The following is a 19,194-nucleotide window of genomic DNA, read 5'->3' on the forward strand; positions in this document are numbered from 1 at the left end:
ATTTGAATCTTTGCTAATTTGCAGACTATTCCATTTTCCTTCGTTTTCTCCTTCTACTATGTACTTGTCCCTTCCCTTTCATTCCATTCTCTTTTTTATGACATAATTCTCATAGTATACAATTTACCCAATAAAGGTACACAGTGACAAACTTTTAGTATGTCTATAAGTTTCTGAAATTATCAACTCAAGCTAATTTTAGACTATTTTTATTGAACTAAAATCAATAATATACCATTAGACCTCTTCTATCCTAATACCATGTTCTTTGCATTGCTTTTCCAGGAGGGAGAATTAATCCACTTATCTATATTTTTGTCTCTATAGATCTGCTTAATATGGACATTTCATATAAATGGAATTTGTAATGTGTGGAATTATTTTTGCCATTTAAAACAACACCTTTAAATTTTATGCAGGCATCTGTGTGTTTAGGTAGGCCTTTGGTTAATTTTTGTGCAGAAACAATAATGTGCTGCACACATACTACCAAACCAATTTATCAGATGATATTTATTGAGAAGTTCCTCTTGATGGTTATTATAATTACCGCTATTATGATCATTCATGTATAGTAAATACAAGTTCCCATTTTTCTTCTTTGTATACACAGAAGTGCAATAGTTTGTTTCAAAACTGTTAATAATGTCTTACTTGGAGAACTGAATAATCCCTTACTCAGGCCATAAATATCATTACTAAACTGTTTGACACTGTGATCATTTTAAACCCTAAATGTTATGTAGTGTTTTCAGTGTCCCTTTGTTGTTTGGTAGTAAATGAAAAATCTTTGACATTCATTTATTTATTAAGTAGTTTTTCAATTTTATGATGCCAATCTTGAGGATGAATCAACAGCTACAACAAACATACCTGATCAGGGTTTAAAGAGATTGCACAGTCAATAAGGAACTATTAAACACACCTGAGGAACTTAATTGCAATCCCTAGAATGCACATAAAATATGAGACTGGCTCAGCCCTTGTAAGCCTAAGGACGATGTGATGGAAGATAGAGACAAGTGAATCCCTAAAGCTTACTGGCTGCTCAGTATAAGTGATTTGCTCTCATTTCAGTATTGTACTATAATATCAATAAAATATCTTGTCTCAAAAGAGTGGAAGCCAGATGCGATGATCACCAGATACCAGATGATGTCCACTGATTTCCATGCACACATGCTAAAAACATTCAAGAACATATAAATACACACACACACACACACAAAACTTGTTTTGTTTTTGTCCACATCTGTTTATAAATCTTTAAATTATATCTTAATTTGCTTTAATGTTTATGAGATTGTAATTCCTTATCTTCATTAAGCCATGGTTTCTTAAAGTGTTTGCTAACATTTCTGTGGTCTCTAGAATCTACTTATTATACTACCTCTTATGTGAAATTTACTCAGACACAAACCCATCCTTCATCATCATACCCTGTACAATAATAACATTCTTCTCCATCCAAATCTAGCAATGTCTTCAAACACCCATTGTCCACACTACTATATAGAGTAAATAATTATGCCCATTCAGTAGTCTTGTGGGATCCAGTTCTCTCTGCATTTCATCGCATCATCCTTAGGATTACAAAAGTTCAACCAATCTCATTTTTTATGTGAGTTCTACGGATAGCCACTGAGTTCATTCATTAAGCGTATTGCATGGTGCCATATTGCCTGAGCCCTAATAATATAAAGTTGCTTTGTTTTATAACACTAGATTATGAAAATCTATACCAATAACCTTTAAATGCAGTGGATATTGCCAGTGCAAAAAGGTAGTAATTTGACGAATAAAAAGACTGATGTCTTCTCATGGAAACATTGGCCAATTACAGATAGCATCAAAATTCATCTCTTTTGAAATCAGACCACAATGGGTTAAGTTATGCCTAAATTTAAGTCAAAAATCTGTAGATGGTTTGATGGCCAAAAGTAAGTGCCTGCTTCTGTTTTCAGTAATACATGGTGCATAAGATTAAAGAGAACTGTGGAAAGATGCCCAAGTATATATTACTTTTCACTTTGTATTTGTAAAACGTTATTCCAAATAATTGTTTATTTCATGCAAACTGACGGTGCAGTGTACCATTGAACAGGGGAATTTGGGGCTGGGGAATGCATTTGGAGGTCAGAGTGAAAGCAGATGTGAGTAGATGCAACAGAAAGAGTCCTGGCTGCCAAACTGAGTCCACTGGAAAGTTTGGCCTGGCATTAGCACTTGCAGGAGGTGTGGTGAGTTCTGCTTTATACAATGTGGATGCTGGACACAGAGATGCCATCCTTTGACCAATTCCATACAGGACACCGTGGTAGGGAAAAGGACTCACTTTCTTATCCCTTGCGTACAAAAATAAATTGACTTTGACTGCAACTCTAGACCACGGAATGTACCAGTCATCACTGGTAGCAAAGACTTGCAGAATGTCAACATCACACTGTGCATCCTCTTCTGCCAGTGGTCAGCCAGCTTCCTCATGTCTATACTAGCATAGGTGACGGCTATGATGAACTGGTGCTTCTGTCTATAACCACAGAGATCGACACGTCGGTGGTGGCTTGCTTCAATGCTGGAGAATTGATTACCCAGCCAGAGCTGGGCTCCAGGCAGGTGAGCAATGACCTCACAGAATGAGCAGCAACATTTGGGCTCATCATTGGTCCTTGACATACCTGACCTTCCAGAAGGAGGTCACAGAGGTAGGAAAAGCCAAACAGGTGGCTCAGCAGGAAACAGAGAGAGCCAGATTTGTGGTGGAAAAGGCTGAGCAGCAGAAGGAGACAGCCATCCTCTCAGCTGAGGGTGACTCCAAGGCAGCTGAGCTGATTGCCAACTCGCTGGCCACAGCAGGTGATGGCCTGATTGATCTGCTAAAGCTGCAAGCTGCCTAGGACTTTGAATACCAGCTAACCTGCTCTCTGAACATCACCTACATACCAGCGGGCCAGTCTGTGCTCCTCCAGCTTCCCCAGTGAGGGCTCCCCTGCTTCACCTTCTCAGGCCAACCGCTCCACAGCCTCGACCATTCTGAATGATGCCTTCCATCTCTCCCATGCCAGAAATCACTGCGAAATTTAAGGACTGGCTTAAAGGGAATAAAAGTAAAATGACTTCCAAAAGGGAAAGAAAAGGACAAATTGCCAATTTCCATTTTAAAATTAACTATTAAGATAAATAAGTAGATGAGGCACACATGTTCTCACCCAAAGGTTATAAACACTTAAGAGCATGTTCTTCTAGAAAAAAATCGCTGGAAGCTTTTTGGACTAATTTTGCATTTTTGTCTTTAACAAGAGAAAATAAAAAGGATAAATAAAGTCATAAAAAGGCTCCACAGTTACATCAGACTTCCTTGTGGTTTTGGTGAAGAAAAAAAAAAAGCACATGATACTATCGCTACCTCTATTGTTGGTTTGATAGAAATGGGATCAAATGATATATAATGCTTCTACAACAACCATAAACCACAAAATTGGGCCTCTTGTGTAGCACATTCTTATACCTAGCAATCATCAAGAAGACTTGATTTTCTAATATCTTTTACCAAATGTTTTATATATGTGATTATTATTGGAGTATTGATCTTCATCAAATATCTTATTTGCATACACGAAGTTACTAACGCAGATATTTGATTTTTAGGTGAGTTATTATTCTTTTTAAAATACACTTTAATTTTAAGTATATACAGTTTTAGAATTTCTGGATAACTTATATATGATTTATATAAAATTTTGTGAAGTAGAAGTAAAAGAGAGTAGATACTCATAAATTGGAGGTAGTTTGGAAATAGCTAATGTTCTCACTATATTGAACCTTTGGACCATGAACACATAATATATCCCATTTACATGGTTACTTTTTAGTTTATTTTCTGAAATTGAGAAATAGAGGCATACATGTTCATTTTTGTCTTTTAATATATTCTTTCTGTATGAGTTATCTTCTAAAATAGAAGATTAAATTCTTTTTTGGTTTTACATGGGGTGATATTAGTAAATTTGGCACTTTGAGACAAAAAGAACAAATTAAAATTTTCACATTTTGAATTTTACATTTCTGTCTTCAGAGACTGAATATAAATTTCAAGCTTGGTTGCTTAAGAATAAAGAGCTTTAGCAAAGAGAGTAGTTTCAGCATAATAATAATTATATAGAGGTCTAGAAACAATCTTATTGAAAGAATTAAAAGTGTTCAGGAGAAAGGGAAAGTTAGGAGAAGGCCAAAGACAAGGTAAATGCTAATCCAATGTACTAATGAGAATCAATCTCAGAGGCTGCTTTTGATTGAATGAATCACTTCCATAAAGTCTCAATTGTAACATCATATATTTCCCTCCTTTTTAAGAGCAATGCTGAATCTGTTTTGAAATGAAAGGTTTCAAGCTAGTAATCTCTTTAATTTTATGTTTCAAGGACAAAAAGTTCTGATATGTTTCCTAAGTTAGCATGTTATTGCATTTATTTTAAATTTTGTATTGTTGGTTCTTCATACTTAATAAAAGCAATAATGTGTAAAATATTTGCATAACATAAAGCATAATGTTAAGCTTGTTTGGGAAGCAGAAGCAGAACTTCTTAGATATACAAATCAACTTACTTAATTTTGTTTTATAAGTGTTACTCCTCATTTCAGATAATAGTTCAGCAAATTAAGCCAATTCTACTGCAAATCAAGAAGTTGTTAAGCATTCTTAAAAGCTATCCCCAAAGGCCCATTACAATTTGAGATTTTTAAGAGATACTTTGTTTCTATTTTATTTTCTTATTTGCATTAAGAGTGAGTAGACAAGAAGGTAAAATCTCCCACAAAAATGGAGGAATGCTATTGTAGACCAGTTAAGATTTTAATAAAGCAATGAACCTTTACATGTCCTTATAATTTTCATCATTCAACTTCTATATAAGCAGGCTCTTTTGTAGTGGCATCAAAACAAGAACATGATGCATTGTGCTTACACAATGATAATTTCTGGATCTAGGACTATGAATGACTGATACTAACCGTCTTATTCACTGATAGAAGATAATGAAGATAATTTAGTAATAAAATGCTTATCGTGGGTTGAGGATTCAGTCCTCAGCTCTGGAAAAAAAAGTAAAAAAGAAAATGCTATTGTATTTTTATAAGGATCATCTATGAGCTGATTGTTCATTAGATCAATAGAGTTCCTACTTGACAAGTGACTTAAATTCTTCAGCATTTTCCAGATTAGAGTTCTCAATTTAATGCCTTTCCTTTAAATGTTTTTCTTCTGTGGTATTAGTTTGAGTGTTTGGAAGTAATATACATTGATTGCTCCTTATACATTGAATGAATGAAGGAATACATTATTTTAGCTAGGCAGCATGGAAAATGTATGGAAATTCTCTGAAATGAGGTGTCTTCAAATGTACAACAGAAATAAAAAGGATTGACATGTGCAACATATAAGTACTTTCTCCCTACCCACGTGTGTGCCTATTTGTCAACATGGTGATCATGTCTAAAATACAGTAAGTAGAAACGTTTAGGAACTTAATAAATATTAGATATTGGGGGAAAGTTGAAGAGGTGTAAATGATACAAATGATACAGTTACTTGTGTTTGAAATATCAAAATAATTTGAGAACAAGGGTTTAAAACAAAATATTAGTTATTTTTCCATCCACTTTGTATACTTTTAGAAATGTACTGTTCATGTCTATGGAAGCTGTGTGTTGCATAATTTTGATAGTGACATTTCACATAAAATATAATGTGAATGACATAGCTAGTAATGTATCCTGCGGCCTGCAAAACTAAATATAACTTTTATAACAGATTTTTTAAATTTTTCTTTTCTTGGATATTTTGTATTTACATTTCAAATGTTATCCCCTTTTCTCTCTCTCTCACTTATCTCTCCTCCTCCCCCACCACTTCTATGAGATTCTTCCCCCTACTCCTCCTCCCCCTCAATGCTCTGGCGTACCCTACATTAAGGGAATCAAGCCTTTACAGGACCAAGGGCTTCTCCTCCTATTGATGTTAGGCAAGACCATACTCTGCTACATGGCCATAGCCATGGGTCCCTCCATGTGTACTCATTGGTTAGTGGTTTAGTCTCTGGGAGCTCTGGTAGGATCTGGTTAGTTGATATTGTTCTTCTATGGGCTTGCAAACCCCTTCAGCTCCTTCAGTCCTCTCTCTAACTCCTCCATTGGTGTCCCCATGTTCAGTCCAATGGTTAGCTGCAACCATCCTCATCTTTATCAGTAGAACGCTGGCAGAGCCTGTCAGGAGACATCCATATCTGAATACTGTCAGCAAGCACTTTTTGACATCAGCCAGATATTGTATTTGAAAATGAAGTAATTTATAATGGAAAGGAGCTACCAGTGATTCTATAAAAGAATTTTTCTTTATGCATTTTCAAATTATTTTTCTTTTTACATTCCAGTTGTTACCTTCTTCCTGGTCTGCCCTGCCACAGTTCCTCATCTTCTTCCTCCTTCCCCCTGTCTCCAAGAGGATGCCCCCATCCCTCTAAACCCCCACCAGGCCTCCCCACTCTCTGGGGCCTCAAATAGTTAGGCGCATCTTCTTCCACTGAGGCCCAACTAGGCAGTCCTCTGCTGTATATGTGTTGGGGACCACTGTCCAGCTCCTATATGCTGCCTGGTCAGTGGTTCAATGTCTAAGAATTCTCAGGGGTCCAGGTTAGTTAAGAATTCAGATATCTGCATCTCACTTTTTCAGCTGCTTGTTATGTCTTTCAGGGGGCAGTCATGACAGGCCCTGTCTGTAAGTACAATATAGTATTAGTAATAGTGTCAGGCCTTGGGGCCTCTCCCTGAGCTGGATCTCAACTTGGGTATGTCACCGCACCACATTTTATTCAGTCTCTTCTCCATTTTTGTACCTGTAGTTCTTTCAGACAGGAACAATTATGGCTTAGAGTTTTTGACTGTGGGATGGCAACCTGAATCCCTCCACTTGATGTCTTTTCTACTGGAGGTGGGCTCTACAATTTCCTTCTCCCTACTGTAGGGCATTTCATCTAAGGTCCCTCCCTGTGAGCCCTGTGATTTTCTCACATCCCAGGTCTCTCGTATTTTTAGGAGGGTCCTCCACCTCCTACCTCCTGAGATTGCATATTTTCTTCCATTCACTTTGCTAGGCTTAGGGATTATCTCCTGCATCCCACCTCACACCTAATTATGTTCCATTTTCCCTTCACTCTCCCCTCTCCTACCCAGGTGCCCCCCTCCCTCTGCCCCTTGTGACTGCTTTCTTCTCTCTCCCAAGTTGAATTAACCTTCATGAGTTCTGTGGATTGTACCTGGTTATTCTGTATTTTTTGGCTAGTATCCACTTATTTGTGGGGACATACCTGGCATGTCATTTTAGGTCTATTTAGGATATCCTCATTCTTAATAGCTGAATAGTATTCGACTGTGTAGAGTACTTCATTTTTTAAATTATTTTTTATTTTATGACTATATAATTTCCTCCATTATATTCCCTCTATCAAAACCCTCCCATATACACTTCTCTGTAAGTTCCTGTATCCTTTAGTACCTTAAGCTAAGCAGAATCCATTGTGATGGAACATAGAGATGGATTTTATTTTAGTATTTTGTTGTCAGATTCACCTGTTTTCCTACAGTTATTGTCAAACATAATGAATCATTGCTTTTTTCTTTCTTTTTTCTTTTCTTTTTTGATATGTGTTTTAGTTCCTTTACCAAAAAAAAGAAAGAACGAATGAAAACAAAAGAAAAGAAAAGCAAATAAGAAAGAGACAGAGAAAGGAAAGTACTTGTGGTCTTCTCTCATCACTCTATAATTAAAATTCTATATTATATATACATACTTCTTTTTATAAATTCCACCAATCCATATATGCACATTTAATTTTTAATCTCTGTTTTTTTCTTCTACTGGTAGCATATGCACATGAATGTCCACAAACATATTTGAAACCAAAGTAAGTGGGTTGTCAATTGTGTGCTCACTCTTAACTACAGGCAAAATATCTTCCTGGTTAAGTAGTTGAACAAATGAAAATATATTGTCTTTGTCTTAGAATATGATAAATAAATGCAATAATATGGATTTCACCAGGTTATTTGAGAATAAAGTAAAAGTTATTTACATTATATAGGACATGCTGGATGTATGAAGATATCTCTTTTTAAATGGAAGAGCACAAGGTATAACAAATTTGATTTCATAAAGTCCCCAATTACATATATTATTCCAACACTATCAGATAATTTATAATAAAAGATATTGACAATATAAATATCCACATGGCCTTTCCTATGAAGAACCTTATTGTTTACAATTTAAAGAGTAAAATCCAAGAGAGGAGATATAGTCTTATTTGTTTTTGGTTATTTTGTTTATTTACATTTCAAATGACATCCCCCTTCCAGGTTTCCTATCTTCAAACCTCCTATGCCCACCCCAGTCCCCCTTGCTTCTAAGAGGGCGCCCTCCCACCATCCCCACCTCAGCAATCTAGCATTCCCCTATGCTGGGTCGTCCAGCCACCACAAGGCAAAGGGGCTCCCCTCCCATTGATGCCAGATAAGGCAATCATCTACATATGGAGCTGGAGCCATGGGTCCCTCTTTGTGTACTCGTTAGTTGGTAGTTTAGTTCCTGGGAGTGTCGGGGTGTCTGGTTGGTTGATATTGTTATTCTTCCTATGGGGTTGTAATCTCCTTCAGCTCCTTCAATCCTTCCCCTAACTCCTCCATTGGGGTCCCTGCACTCAATGTGATGATTAGCTGTGAGCATCGGCATCTGTATTGGTCAGGCTCTGGCAGAGACACTCAGGTAATAGCTATACCAAGCTCCTGTCAGCAAGCACTTCTTGGCATTAGCAATAGTGTCTGAGTTTGGTGTCTGCAAATGGGATGGATCCCCAGGTGGGGCAGTCTCCGGATGACCTTTCTTTCAGTCTCTACTCCACTCTTTGTCCCTGGATTTTCTTTTGACAGGAGGAATTCTAGGTCAATAATTTTGGATGGGTGAGCGGCACCATACCTGAACAGGGGGCTGTGCCTATTCACTGGATATGGTCTCTACAGGTTTTCTCTCTGCCTGGTTGGGTATTTCAGCTAATGTCATCCTCGTTGGGTCCTGGGGACCTATTGCTTCCCTGGCATCTTGGACTTTCTATTGGCTACTCCTAGTTAGGAGATATAATCTTGAATACAATGGGTGTCAAAACATTGACTGTAACAGAAAAACTCTAAATGAAGTTCTTTAATCAACTGAATCATTAAAGTTTTGAAGGTAGTGACATTAGCTGAGTTATCAGTTTTAACACACCTTATTGTGGAGTATATAATAATTGTAAAGTATTAGTGACAGGATATAGAAGCATCATTCATGAAATTCTTCAAGATATTAAAATTATGACATAAATAGGAGTTATGAAGAAATCCTTCCAAATTGTATGCATAGAAGGTACATCAGAGAACATATGTTGACTTCTCATGCAAAATTGCTTACCCAGGGCAATCCAAATGAGAATGAAAGGAAAATGGCAGATAGACAAAAGAGGGCATGTACACAAACACATTGGACCACTCAATAGTAACTAATAAATATAACAAATAAAACAAAATTAACATAACTGCAAGAATATCTAAAATTAATTCCTAGTGAGAAAAACAAGGCTAAATAATTTGTGTTTGCAAACCTCAGAAATATTATATAATATATATATATAATATATATGTGTGTGTGTGTAGTATTAATGAGATTTTATATTTTCAAATTAGTTTGGCGACTTTGAGTTAATATTTTGTATTTTATTTTTTCTTCATTTTTATTGGATATCTTATTTTCACTTCAAATGTTATCCCCTTTCCTGGTTTCCCATCCATAAACCACTTATCCCTTCCCCCCTCTCCCTTCTTCTACAAGGGTATTCCCCCACCCAACCACCCACCCTTTCCTGCCTCTCCAGCCTGACATTCCCCTACACTGGAGGGTTCAGCCATGGCAGGACCAAGGACTTTTCTTCCCATTGGTGCCCAACAAAGCCATCCTCTGCTACATATGCAGCTGGAGCCATGGGTCAGTCCATGTATAGTCTTTGGATGGTGGTTTAGTCCCTGGGATCTCTGGTTGGTTGGTATTGTCCTTCTTATGGGGTAGCAAAACCTTTCACCTCCAATATTTTATATTTTTAATCAGTTTTCCGTGATTCGTATACCCTTTAAAAAATGTTATTAGCCCGTATTGTAAAAAAAGTAGTTGTAACTTGGTAAATATCAAAATTGTGGCATTTGTTTTAAATTAAGTAGAATGCTTCATGTATTTTGTTAAGAATTCATTTTATACTTATAGCTTGTTCTGCTACAAGGAAGCTCATAAAATTAAATGAAATCTTTGACTAGATTTTTATTTAGTATTTTTGACATGAAATTGATTTATTTCCATGTCATGAATTTGATTAACACTTACACTAGTTTATCAAAATAAGTTAAGAGTTATCTTTAATTTTTGGAAGTTGTCCAAGTGTGTGCTGATAAAATTATAAAAGCTTAAGGCTTTGATTATTTCATCTTCTTCATTTCTGTCTGTAACTCTCATGATATAATAAAAATGTTCAACTTTGAAGATTATGAAATATAAGTTTCCCTATTTAATATCGAATTTCTGGTAATTCATAAATATATTAGCTCTAGATAGCTATGATGAAGAATAAAGAAAACAAACATGAATTCAAAGGCAAATACAACATGAAATTTTGTTTCTAAGAAGTGAAACAGGATTTATTTGAGAGTACAGTTGGGCAAATAATATAATTGGAAAGGATAAAGCAATATCTCCTTTTCATAGTACCCTCTAATAGTTAGCTTCAGGTAAATTAAATATGTAACAATAATAACAAATCTATGAACCGACTGAAGAAAACTTTATGGGAACTTTTATGTATCAATATAGAAGAAATTGATTATTCATTTTTTAACATTTCTATAAGAAATATATGCTGTAAGAAGACTAATGCACATAATCACATCGTACTCGTTAATAGATGTTTTAAATGTTCAAATGACTAACATTAAGCCCAAATATTTCAACATGTCATAATATAAATCTATATTTTCTGTCATTTATGTTTCTGTTGTTTTTTTGTTTGTTTGTTTTAACAATTTGAAATATAGCTTCTTTTTCTCTTTTTGACCGCCTTCTGTAGAAATTCCCCCAGCTGCCAGTCCAAATTTCTCACCCAGACTCAGGGACTCTCATCACCTATCCAACGGGGTATTCAGGCTGCCAAGTTGGCATCAAGTCTCTTATTAGCTTCAAGAAGACTCGAGACAGAAACTGTCAACACTTCCTCTTTGGCATCTATGTGACTGTGAAGAATGATCACATTTTTGTCAAAAGATTCTTGTCTACTTATAGTTGAAGAAAAGAATGTTCTACTAAAGAATATTTCTATTTTACAAGGTTCACAAATATAAAAGTCTCAATTACTTGTGTTACTTTCTGTGGCAAATTAAATAGGGATTCTGCAGCAACTGAAGATGAGAGGGGAAAAAAGTAGATTTTCCTGATTTAAAAAAATAAACAATACGCAGCCAATAAAATTTGAAATCACACAAGCGAAGCAGTCACCATAAACAATTGTGGCAATTGTTAAAAAATATCAATAAAAAGTCACAATTTTCCTATTTTAAGTAAAAGAGCTATGAAAAAAAATTTTTCTCAATTGTTTTGTCTTACACATCTTATATACTGCTCAAGAATATTGTAAAAATTTATATGTCCTTTTATTCAAATTTGAGATTATTAAATTTAGAGCCTTTATAATATAAGAAAACAATTATTTTATTATTACTTTGGAGAAATCATTTGTAATTCATATTCTCTTAGTGTTATCACCAGTAACATACTGAATTTTCTCATCTACTTCAATGGTATTGATTAAAGTAAGTGACAATGGATCAAATCTTACTGTACAAAAATGCCAACTTTCTACAATCTATTAAAAGTATCCCTTGGTAAATGGCTATGGGATCACCTAATGCTGAAAAAAGCCAAAGTTAATGCAGTTACATTTAATTCATTATAGAAAGACTTAGAACCTTAAACTTTCAAATTGTCCATCCTGAGGCTTTTAGAAATATTCATAACAGTCATCTTGTACTACAAGTGTTTGAACACAAAGCTCATTCTGCACATTATATCTATAAATATTTACTTGGAATCTCATATTATACAGAATAGAATTTTAAAACTACTACTGTAGAACATTGAATATGAGGTACAAAAATCTCATTATGTAACAGTGCCTGCTGCTGATACAAATAACAATAACACTTATAAAGACATTTTCTAGGAGGCACAAATTTGAATGAATCTGTAAGCACTTTTCTGCTCTGCATCAGTTATATACTATGGATTACAGTTGATTTTTCATATATAATTATATACAAATATAAAAAGTTAAAGCACTATCGTTTTTGGCTTCAATGATATTTTGCATCAGGTTTCAGTGTTCATAATTTTGCATTGTTTTATTCCACTGATCTCTCCTCATTTATCTAGGCAAATACTTATATCAAGGAAGCTTAAATACATACAACATTATTTTAACATTGATACCATTTCCATGACTCAACATACTCTCATCAGTAATGGCCAGGAAAATTTCAAAACTACATTGTTGAAGCTTTATCAAAGTCTAATTAACTTATCTTATATAACAAAACCTTTGGTTATTAAATTAGTGTAAGAAAAGATCAACATACTACATTGAAATAAGCTTTTAATTCAATTACAAGTACATGTATTTAGATAAACATTTTTGTGCTATTGTATCCTTCACCTTGATTTTATTAGGAATTCTAATTTTTATAAAATTATTTGTTAATACATCTCCAGTTTCTACTCTCATTTGTTGAAAGTGTAATACATAAAGTAACTTTGGTGATGGTTATCTGCAGAATCTCACATGTGTTATATTTTTCCCATCTTTAAGAATTGACTCATCCACAGTAATGTAGCACTAATTTGTCTCAGTGACTCAGTTTAATTCACGCTTTTCAAAATTTTCATTTCAGTTTCAACATAAACAACTTTTTATTTGCAGTCAGAGTTTGCTCATTTTGCATAATTTGTAATTGTATAGTTATATTATGTAATGTATTAATAAACATAGATTTTTAGGAAAAAGCATAGCAGACTGTTTAACAAGTAGATGCTGGTCAAGAAAAAAACGCAGAATGTTGAGAGAGTAGACATGTTTTATTCCAGAATGTTTACTATTTTAAAAAAAAAATCCAGTTGCTAAATCTGTCTACTGACTGATCCATTGGAAGTCATCCTATGGTGTGTTTCCTCAGTCAACTTCTTTGAGAATCTGGTTCTAATATCAGACAATAGCATCTATTAAAGACTGCATTCCACCAAAATATTTCTTTTCTTCTGTACAAACTGGAATATTGAGGTGCCTTCCTTGATAAGAAAGCTTACTTCCTATTTTGTCTGGGAAGGAAAAAATATTCAGCATGGCTCAGGCAAAAGAGAGGTAGAAAGTTACCTCAGCATTGCTTCTCTTTTTATGCTCCAGCTTTTGTAGAGTAAAATGTATCCAAAATTATTTCATAAGGTGGCAGTTAGAAATACTTAGAGAAAACACCCTACAAGAATCATTAACAATAATAGACTAAACTGTGACCCAAGATGTCAAAATCTCCACAAGATTCGAAGGGTAGTCCAATGGACAACTAAAACCCAAAACAGTTTATAGATTGGGGTGTCTTAAAGATCTATCCTTTCACAATAGATTGTATGTTAGCAGCCAAGACACAGAGAATATTTGTCAGTTATAAAGCACTTTTCTAGAATGTCTGAAGGAATTGGTTCCTTCCTCAGGAAAATAAAAGCAGTGAATCATTTTTATAAATCTGCACGAAGATGACTTGTGGGATATGAAAAGTACAGATACTTCAGTCTTGTATCACTTTTACCAAATTAGAATCTTCCACAGGTCATCCCAGTCAGTTTTCAACAAAGTTCTGGTGTTAGTGGAATAAGGAAATAGATAAAACAGACCATATTGTTTGAAATGTGATTTTCTAAATAATAATCTGTGTGTGTGTGTGTGTGTGTGTATGTGTGTGTGTGTGTGTGTGTGTGTGTGTGTGTGTGTGTGCGTGCGTGCGTGCCTGCGCATGCACATGTGTGTGCATCCACATGTGTGTCCTTTATTCTCGGATACACTCTTTCTGGACAAAAACTTTTAATGCAAAAACTGCAAATACAACTTTTTAAATATACATCTGAAATAGGAAAGAGGTGATCAAAAGGTGTCAGCCACACAGCCTTTGCTAGAAAGGTCCTGGATGTTCCTGCTGGACCCATAGATGTATTCTTCACTTAAAATACTTGATTCTTAAAATTTTGGAGTGCATAAGGATCACTTGAAAATTTTATATCATTATAAGCATATGGAGCAAGGCTGAAGATTCTGAATTTCAAATGAGCTCTCCTGTGTTGCAGCTGCTGAACCAGGAATCATGCTCATCATAGATTTGATCTGTGTGCCTGCACTAGTGTTTTGTTTTTTTTTAACCAGGCATATTTACTAGATTTACAAGTTTATAATTGTTCCCTCACTACTGTGTTCATCTTCCAAAATTTATTTGTTAGCATCTACTCAATCTTCTCATGAACAGAATGACAGAAACCCTTACAATGACATTAAATGATGACATGAAATCCAGGGCATACTCACAGAAGACAAGGTATCTTTTGTCTAATATCAAGGAAAAGGTATAATAGTAGACGTAACTTAATGTAAACTGTCTCCACATGAGGACTGGTCAGTAAATGCCAACAGTATATAAGCGTTAGGAAGACTTTTTAATTGCTGTATATGTAGTTTGTATCTAGGAGTGAACATCATGGTTACGGTAAGAATATTTTCTCTTTTCAGTGAATTATCACTGGTATAGTATTTATAGATAATTTAAAATTATTTTAGCTATGTGTAAGATTTTTCAACATTCTACTTGAAAATATATGTAAAGTTCTTAGAAATAAATGTTAGTATATTTTCTTAAGCAGCATAAATATTTTAGTGAATGTTGTCACAGTGGTTGTGTTCATTCACCCTTGTTGAATGCCTGTATGCTTCAGTACAAGTAAGATCTCTTTCATATATAATTGCATATGTTTCAGTGAAATTCATGAACTAAATTCAAAAAATAATCTTTTTCAAAGTCATGAGATAATTTGTTTTCATATTCATTCACGTAGTCTTTCACATGTAATTGACATTTCTACCTTAAATTTAACTTCGCCCTATTTGCTGGGCCCTATGCAAAACACAACATATTCTTAAATATCATTAAATATATAGAAAAAGTTGTTCCACTCCCAAAGGTCTTAGATTCTAGCTTGTGTCAATTTACAGAAAAGATGAACAGCAAAGTGTTCAGTTTAAATATACTGATACGTGTGGTTTAAAGGGTTTTTAGAAGATGCATTTTCAATTTTGTCTTCATTTACATATCTGATGGAAAGAAAAGACAAAGATTAGACATTAAATAAGAATAGCATGCTAAAAAGAAATGATGTATCAAGGGGAAAACATATACATTCTTATCATGTCGTTTGCTTAGATAGAGTAAATAGATAAATGTCACAATATGAAATTAATCTAAATTTTGAGATTCTGTTGCCTTATCTGAAAAAAAATTCACATATGATTCTCGAAGGCATTGATCTGAGCTCAGCAATTTCTAGTTTCTCTTCTGTGGAATGGTATCAAAGAATAGATGGTGATGGAAGAAAGTACCATCCAACATGTAAACTTTCCAAATAAATCAGAAATCAAAGTAAATTACAGTGTCTTACAAATAATATAAAATTCATCTTCCCCCAAAACAGAGTTCTGAGTCTACTAATGTTCATCCCTCGAAATAGAACACACACACACACACACACACACACACACACACACACACACACACACCAATAATAAAGTTCAGTCAATCCTATCCCTGTAAAACCTGATGTCATTGGAAACTGAAGCTGAATTGAACTTCGTAACTGACTAATGTATTTCAAAGATTTGTTTGACTTCTTCATGATGAAGACAATCAGTTATCATTATCCATAAAATTATCTTTGTGTGGATGTAAGTAAAAAGGTTCTTTAGCTCTTATTGGAACTTTCGACTGTAACATTGATCCTCAACATCATTAAAGATATTCTCATCTTGGCTATAAACGTAGACATAAATGAGCTCAGTAATCATAATTTTGGAAATGTGTCTTAAATTCCCTACTTATAGATTCTAATTTATAACATGTAAATAGATGGAGATCTTGAAGACTTAATGAGTATATATGGATATATGTTTATAACACACACACACGCACACACACACACTCACACATATGCATGTCAGCCAATAGAGGAATACATTTCAACCCTCTTTATGACTTTAATTTATACACAGGTTTTTATTGGATATTTTTATTTATGTTTCAAATATTATCCCCTTTCCCAGTTTCCCCTCCAGAAACACCCTACCCCATCCCTCCTCCCCCTGCTTCTATGTGGATATTCCCTCACCCACCCTTCCACTCCTTCCCACTTCCCAGCCATGACATTCCCCTACACTAGTTGGTCCAGGACCACTAATGACAAAAGTTTTACTGGAGAAAGCAGTATAAGCATCAATTGTGTTCCTTTTTCTTTTCAAGATTTGTGTATAGTACTGAATATACATAAATCATATATTTGGTTACTAGTTAGTAAAAATGATAATTAAGAAAAATATCTACTTATGGTATCTAAAAATAATAGTGGAATGTAGCTCTAATCAATATTTTGATATTAAACAAAGGAAAATAGCCTTAAGAAAAATTTAACTTAAAATTAAAAGTTGCCTTTTAGGTACTTCTGTCTTTGTAAAAATATATGCATGGTATAAATATTATTTATGGCTGCCAAAAAATAACTGTCTTCATCCCTAAAGCGGTCCAATGTGATGTGTGATATTTAAAAGAAAAACAAGTAGTCACCAAGTAACATTAGCATATTTGGTTTCAGAAACTTTATAATAGATAATGTATCTAAAAATGCTTCTGTAGCTACCATTGCATCTTTAATTTCTGATCTTCTTACTTCAGTGATATATTTCTCTACATCTAATTCTTTCTCAACACTGGAAAAACCTTACCTCCCATTGTACTAAGTAGTTTTCTCCTCAATGAGACTAAATACCAAACAGAAAACAACTGAAAGGAGGAAATAGTTATTTTAGCTCATGAGTTCATGAGATCCAGTCAATTGTTGTGAGGAAAGCTTGGTGGAGCAGAGTTCTTCCTGGTAGTCAGGAAGAAGAGAGAATTCCAGGAGCTAGGCAAGGCTAGCAATGGGTATAACTTACAAAAGTATACCTACTGAATAACATGATCCATAATCAAAGCCAGTGGCTTATTTTCTCCAGCAAAATACCACCTCCTAACATTTCAGAGTTTCTGAAAATATTGTCACCAAATTGGAAACAACAGCATATGAGCCTGTGGGCACATTTTGTATTCAAAACATGACACTGATATTCATATTCCATTCATTCTATTTACTATTCAAAATAGCCCCTATTTCTTCCCTTCCTCCTGCCTTCCTTCTTTTTCACAGAGTTATTTATGTTCTTTTTAGTCTTGAAGATTTTCTTCTCTTTAGTACAAGATCTAAACTTTACATAAAATCAATATTAGGAAATGTTGAATTTTAACAATGTTTTAGAAAGCTTACCCTCTATTTGCCATCTTTTCATTTGTGTAGGATGCATTCATTCACTCCAGACCTTCTCTTTTATCTTCTGAAACATGGCCAGGTCAGAACTCCAATAGCCTTCATTATCCTGACTCATCTCTGAATACAACCTTTCCTAAAATTCATTGAAGTAAAAAAAATAGCTAATGGAAAATGAACATAAATTTGTCCACATAGGATCTTAAAAACTAAATCTTTCAAGATGATTTGTTTTGTGCTTAATAAGTTTTTATTTATTCCATCTCAGGGTTTATTGGATTTTGGTGATAGGGTTATCAAAGGAACCAAACCCAGATACAGGTCTTATAAACTGTTACACTGGATGCTCAGCTCAGAGGAGCTCACAGGGTATCACGTTTGTGTTATCATTCTGGAGCTTGGAGTATTTCTGGTGACAGAAATCTCTCCTGGGTTATAACGATGTGACAGTGTTAAGATTATTTCATGAGGTGACTTAGACAAAGCATTTAATTACAGTAGTATCCAGATGGAAGTTTGAAAGAAGTTTCTATTTTTAATCTGAGGTGTTTGTTAGTACAAAGATCATTTCAGAGATAGTAAAGATGGTTCTCCAGCTTTAGTTTTAAAATTAAATAAAATAAAACAATTCCAGAAGGATTTAATTACTCTATTTTTCTCCTGATATAATTAATATGTGGGCCATCCCATACAGCCTTTTGGTCTATGCACCACCAATAAAATTATTGGGGATACTCTTTCTTCAGATTAAAAGAAAATACTTTCCAAGATTGTCTTATTAATCTTTACAGTGCATCGTATGGTACTAGGTAGGCTGCATTTGACATTATCCATGCATAAGAGTTTTTTTTATTATTCTTCTTATACTTGGAAAAAGCAAATAAAGTAAGTCTAGACACCTGTTAACACTCACAGTGGAAATTTAAATGTGATAATGAACTCTATTGCTTTCATGACTAGCTAACAGATTCTTTTTCCTCATGAATGACAAGATATCTTATATTTTATTTGTCATGTGGCTTCCCAATTTGCAGTAGGCTGTATGTTTGTGGAAATACGAGTATATGGTAAATAAAATACTTGTTCTATATATAAAGGGATTACTTCGCCCTCTAGAGGCTGCTCAGTAGAAGCACCATTCAGTGTTAAAGATTGATAGTGGTAGATAAAACCTAGGTAGGAAAAATTGAATGGCCCAAAGACCCTAATGTCTCTTCTTTCACAGTGGACTATATTGTAATGAAACAAATAAGGTTCAAAACAATGTAATGCAGATATTAACATCAAACGAAGTCTAATATTTGGTTTAAATTCGGGTAGTTTTCAATATTAATAGCCTCTGGGCCTTCAATCTCATTTAAATTTTGATAGAAATACTCATGTAGGCTCTCAAAATGGTACCCAACAGGGTAATAGTA

The 19,194-nt window shown here is 34.5% G+C and overlaps 1 pseudogene; it reads left to right on the forward strand.

Annotated features, from left to right (window-relative positions):
* Positions 1-1,227: 1,227 nt before the first annotated feature.
* LOC116888620 lies at positions 1,228-3,449 on the forward strand (annotated as a pseudogene).
* Positions 3,450-19,194: the final 15,745 nt, after the last annotated feature.

The sequence above is a fragment of the Rattus rattus genome, chromosome X (genome assembly GCF_011064425.1).
Source record: "Rattus rattus isolate New Zealand chromosome X, Rrattus_CSIRO_v1, whole genome shotgun sequence".
NCBI lineage: Eukaryota > Metazoa > Chordata > Mammalia > Rodentia > Muridae > Rattus > Rattus rattus.